Genomic DNA, 6,000 nt, shown 5'->3' with positions numbered 1-6,000 from the left:
GGAGCCAAGATGAATTATTTTGTGAACTTAGCAATTTCATGATAAACAAAGCATGCCAACAGTGGACTGGTGCAACTGAGACAAGAATTTTTGGATATTTGCCTTTAACCTTATACCTCCCTGACCTGAAGTTACTGCGCCCTTTCTGCATAATGACAACGAACAGCAATTGCCTCACCATCATTGTGACCGCAAAAAAAAAGTGTCAATGGCTTCACCTCCTGATTAAATAGTAACGTTCTCTTCACTTTCCAAGGCTGAGCTCAGCCAGAGTTTCCTGATCATGTTTAAAATGCTGCTAAAATTTCCTGTGCTGAGCCTCAACATCACCTCATCCACAACAGCACCATTATTCCCTTCTGCACATTGGCACCAGTCTGAGTGAGCTAGTCCACAGGGCTGCCAAAATACGCTCCTCAAACATTCCAGAAGATTACCCCGGCCTCTGGAACTACTTCGACTCCATTAGCCATGCGGCTGGTGCAGCTGCCACCCCCACGCTGATTGATGAGGTCACTTCCGCCACCATCATGGACACTCCCACGACCACTTCTGCCCCTCACAATTCCTCATACATAACACGTGACATCACTTCCACCCCTCACATCATCGCTGATGTCACATGCTCAGTGACTTCCGCCACCCCTACTGCCGTGTCTGCCACCACTTCCGCCCCCACCAACGCCACTCACCTGCATTCTGCTGACATGCCCCCCACATATCCCACTGTCACCATTCCCAGCCCTCAGAACCCTGAGGGGAACACCACCCCAGCTCATGACTCCATCCCCATTCCCCCCACCATCACACCCACTCCAGTTACCGGCTCTGCCCCCACTCCCAGCTCCACACCCACACCAGATCCCAGCTCCCAGCCCTGCCGAGTTCTCACCATCCCTCCAGACCTCCCCCTCACTGAGGACGAATGATCAGTCCTCAGCAAAGGACTCACCTTCATCCCCCTCCGCACACGCATCAATGAATTTAATACAGGTCGTGACGTCAAACACTTCTTCCGTCGCCTCCGCCCCCGAGCTTACTTTCACAAACAGGACTCCCGTCCACCTTCCGAGGACCCCTTCGCCCACCTCCAACAGACTGCATCCACCTGGACACCCCGCGCTGGCCTATTACCTGCCCTCGACCTCTTCATTTCCAACTGCCGCAGGGACATTAATCGCCTCAACCTGTCTACCCCCCTCCCCCACTCCAACCTCTCACCCTCACAACGCACAATCCTCCAATCCCTCTGCTCCAATCCCAACCTCACCATCAAGCCAGCAGATAAAGGGGGCTCAGTGGTAGTCTGGCGCACTGACCTCTACACCGCTGAAGCCAAATGCCAACTGGAGGACACCTCTTCCTACCGCCCCCTCGACCACGACCCCACCCCCCATCACCAAACCATCATCTCCCAGACCATACAGAACCTCATCACCTCAGGAGATCTCCCACCCACAGCTTCCAACCTCATAGTCCGGGAACCCCGCACTGCCCGGTTCTACCTCCTTCCCAAGATCCACAAGCCTGACCACCCCGGCCGACCCATTGTCTCAGCATGCTCCTGCCCCACTGAACTCATCTCTACCTACCTCGACACTGTCCTATCCCCTCTAGTCCAGGAACTCCCCACATACGTTCGAGACACCACCCACACCCTCCACCTCCTCCAAGACTTCCGTTTCGCCGGCCCCCAACGCCTCATCTTCACCATGGATATCCAATCCCTCTACACCTCCATGCGCCATGACCAGGGCCTCCAAGCCCTCCGTTTTTACATTTCCCGGCGTCCCCAACAGTACCCTTCCGCTGACACTCTCATTCGTTTGGCCGAACTGGTCCTCACCCTCAACAATTACTCTTTCGAATCTTCCCACTTCCTCCAGACCAAAGGGGTAGCCATGGGCACACGAATGGGCCCCAGCTATGCCTGTCTCTTTGTTGGCTACATAGACCAGTCCATCTTCCGTAATTACACCGGCACCATTCCCCACCTCTTCCTCCGCTACATTGATGACTGCATTGGCGCCACCTCATGCTCCCGTGAGGAGGTTGAGCAATTCATCAACTTCACCAACACATTCCACCTTGACCTTAAATTTACCTGGACCATCTCTGACACCTCCCTCCCCTTCCTGGACCTCTCCATCTCCATTAATGACGACCGACTTGACACTGACATTTTTTACAAACCCACCGACTCCCACAGCTACCTGGATTGCACCTCTTCCCACCCTACCTCTTGCAAAAATGCCATCCCATATTCCCAATTCCTCTGCCTCCGCCGTATCTGCTCACGGGAGGACCAGTTCCACCACAGAACACACCAGATGGCCTCATTCTTTAGAGACCGCAATTTCCCTTTCCACGTGGTTAAAGATGCCCTCCAATGCATCTCGTCCACATCCCGCACCTTCGCCCTCAGACCCCATCCCTCCAACGTAACAAGGACAGAACGGCCCTGGTGCTCACCTTCCACTCTACCAACCTTTGCATAAACCAAATCATCAGCCAACATTTCCACCACCTCCAAAAAGACCCCACCACCAGGGATATATTTCCCTCCCCACCCCTTTCCGCCTTCCGCAAAGACCGTTCCCTCTGTGACTACCTGGTCAGGTCCACGCCCCCCTACAACCCACCCTCCCATCCTGGCACCTTCCCCTGCCACCGCAGGAACTGCAAAACCTGCACCCACACCTCCTCCCTCACCTCCATCCAAGGCCCTAAAGGAGCCTACCACATCCATCAAAGTTTTACCTGCACATCCACTAATATCATTTATTGGATCCGTTGCTCCCGATGTGATCTCCTCTACATTGGGGAGACTGGACGCCTCCTAGCAGAGCGCTTTAGGGAACATCAACCACACTGCCCTGTGGCCCAACATTTCAACTCCCCCTCCCACTCTGCCGAGGACATGGAGGTCCTGGGCCTCCTTCACCGCCGCTCCCTCACCACCAGACGCCTGGAGGAAGAATGCCTCATCTTCCTCCTCGGAACACTTCAACCCCAGGGCATCAATGTGGACTTCAACAGTTTCCTCATTTTCTCTTCCCCCGCCTCATCCTAGTTCCAAACTTCCTGCTCAGCACTGTCCCCATGACTTGTCCTACCTGCCTATCTTCTTTTCCACCTATCCACTCCACCCTCCTCCCTGACCTATCACCTTCATCCCCTCCCCCACTCACCCATTGTACTCTATGCTACTTTCTCCCCACCCCCACCCTCCTCTAGCTTATCTCTCCACCCTTCAGGCTCACTGCCTTTATTCCTGATGAAGGGCTTTTGCCCGAAACATCAATTTTACTGCTCCTTGGATGCTGCCTGAACTGCTGTGCTCTTTCAGCACCACTAATCCAGAATCTGGTTTCCAGCATCTGCAGTCATTGTTTTACCCTGCCAAAATAGGGCGTGTGCTCGTGTGTTCTGGAGTTTGGAAGTGACTTGAATCTCCCCAAATATGGCTGCAAGGAAGGAGACTATCCCAGCAGTTCTGACTCAATTCTAAAACGCATTATGAAGGTTGTATTCAGCTTGAGATAATAACCTGCAGTCAATTATAGTCCATTTGGCAAAGCCGCATAAAGTTTTGTCTGAGTGGCCCAATGACTAGCACTGGTATCGCAAAGCCCCAGGAACCCCGGTTCTATTCCACTCTCAGGTAGCACCTGTGTGGGCTACCTCACACTGTCCAAAGATGTGCAGGTCAGGTGGATTGGGTGTGTTAAATTGTCCTCTAATGCATAGGGATTATGAAGGTTAGGTGGATTAGCCATGGGAAATGGAGGGCTACAGGGAATGTGGGTCAATCTTCAGAGGATCGGTGTGGACTGGATGGGTCGAATGGCTTGCTCCCACACTGTAGGAATTCTTAGGTAAGCATTAGTCTGCACTCAATCGTTCCCAGAGAATGCACCGTGGATTTATTAACTTTCCCTGTGACGTTTTATAATCTCCTCCTCCTCCCTCCTGCAAAATAACTCCAAAATCTTTCTGTGGCTGTGATTTTAAGGAGGCAATATTACACTCAGCGTCGGACCTAAGGAGACGATTGAATGAACCACAGTGTAAACCGCCTTTAGCACAGGGGAGTACACCAATCCCTTTGGCAACTATTTCCTGTTGCCGCTGCTTTAATGCTAAACAGATCTCTTTCTTTTTCCCCCCTCAATTCCTAGCCAGAGATCCGGACTCCTGTCAACTCGCCGCATGTTCCCTCCCTCTCTCTCTATTTGCTGGAGGCAGTGAACACCGAAGGCAGGGGAAGGAGCAAGGAGAGACTATATCCTGGTAAGAGTGTCTTTTATTTGAGGGGGTGCTTTCTGTTTTCTCTAGGTCATGAGCAGTCAACATTTCTCGAGGCTGTTAGCTCATGGGTGCCTGGGAACATCTGGAAGGAAGTGGTCCCCTTTCTGAGATTGTTTGCTGGGAGTGAGTGAGAGAGAGACACACACAGCTTCCTGCAGGCAGGCAGTCTGTGAGTATTGCAACTCCCCTGTTACTTTACTGGACAGGGTTTTTTTCAGCATCCCCGGACTCTGTCAGCTCAGGCAGGAGGCTGGCCAGGGACACTGAGACTCTGTCAGAAGGCTCTAGGCTTACTGAGCTGCAGAAAGTTGATCATTTTGAAGGTCTGTAAATTGAGAGTTTTTTTTGTTTGTTTCCCTACTCTTTTGTGTGTGTTTAAGTTTCACAGGGTAGCCGCGAGTGGGGAAATATCTAATTAGGAGCTAAGTGACCGTCCAAAATTTCAGTGTTACACAGCCAGCGTGAGTTAAAATGGGATGAAGAGTGCCTGATTATTGGTGGTCAGTGATGTGTTGCTGGATTCGGTGTGAGTGGAACCAGTTCCCCCTCTCACTGAGGATTAATGCTTTACCGGGAATTCCAAAAACCGTCTCTGGTGAAGACATACTCGGCCAAAAACAAAACCGAGAAGCTTCTGCTCGGCACTGAACGGAGACAGAGTGAGGAATTAGGGACTGCGTTTAAAGGGGCAGAGGGACCTCAGAAACACTGGATTTAAAGGGGCGGGGGTGTCTGAGAAACAGACACCAGATTTGTAAGTTAACTGCTTTAAGAGTGTGAACATCTAGAGAGGTGTGGGGCTCATTTTTAATCTTGAGATCTTTGAGTCAGTTAAAATCTTGCATTGTAAAATTTATTATTGAATTGGAGCTAGTCCAGACCTCTTCACTATCTAAACATTCTATTTGTGCGTGTATAATCTGTGCACTAAGTACATTTTTACTGTGGATGGACATTGGAAGAATTTTAAGGGATAAGGGGAAATGGGTAACATCGACACAAAGGATATTCTGTGCATTTGATGTAACTGTTTAATCTTAGTGAGTATCGCATGCAGTGAAATTAATTGCTTAAATGTTGCAAAAGAACTTCTAGCTTTCCAGCAACTGCCTATTTTCATGTGTACAACTGATGTTAAACAGCACAGTGGTGAAAAATAGCTGTGAGGCTCAGTTTCACAGACCAATGGAATCAATTCAACAGAGAATCAGTTATGGTGCGAATATTGACATGTATCCTACCCACTCAGTATGATGCAGAGACTGAAATAAGATTGTGTCTGGGGTAAATTTGCTTCCCTAACCCAGGCAGGAGAGAGACAATCTGAGAGATGATTCAGCTTGTTAGCAAGAAACAATTTTTACTTATTGGTCTTTCTAATTCTACTAATTGGGAGACTGGTTTCTGAGTTCAGATTCTTCTTCTCTGTTCAATTCACTAACCCCCTCCTCCCAATGGACAATGATCCCTGTAGTGGTCTTAGGATCAGCTGTACAGTGTAGTGCAGACGTTATCCTCAAATACTGAAACCCTGACCCATAGGTTTCCAGTTCTGAGAGTCTGTTATGTTTGTTTCTGAAATATTTCAGCACTAATACTCTAGGATTACACATTTGTCATTTGCAAAAAAAATCATGCAAATTAATTAAAATTAATAATTATTGCAGCAGCACTGACTCTTTCACATGA

At 49.7% G+C, this 6,000-nt stretch overlaps 1 protein-coding gene across 5 annotated transcripts in view; it reads left to right on the top strand.

Moving 5' to 3' along the window:
- Positions 1-4,018: 4,018 nt before the first annotated feature.
- LOC132829851 (protein eva-1 homolog B-like) overlaps positions 4,019-6,000 on the top strand; it is a 65,685-nt gene continuing 63,703 nt past the window's right edge. For 2 of the 5 annotated variants that reach the window (XM_060847235.1, XM_060847232.1), the window contains exon 1: positions 4,019-4,293. The gene's annotated coding sequence lies outside the window, so the exon portion shown is untranslated. Of the gene's footprint in view, positions 4,294-4,316; positions 4,481-4,511; positions 4,635-6,000 lie in introns of those variants that run through there. The other 3 variants (XM_060847236.1, XM_060847234.1, XM_060847233.1) reach the window with 2 other exon arrangements.

The sequence above is a fragment of the Hemiscyllium ocellatum genome, chromosome 30, assembly GCF_020745735.1.
Source record: "Hemiscyllium ocellatum isolate sHemOce1 chromosome 30, sHemOce1.pat.X.cur, whole genome shotgun sequence".
Lineage (NCBI taxonomy): Eukaryota > Metazoa > Chordata > Chondrichthyes > Orectolobiformes > Hemiscylliidae > Hemiscyllium > Hemiscyllium ocellatum.
Note: the sequence above shows the minus strand (reverse complement) of the source record. Positions and strands in the feature narration are given on the sequence as shown.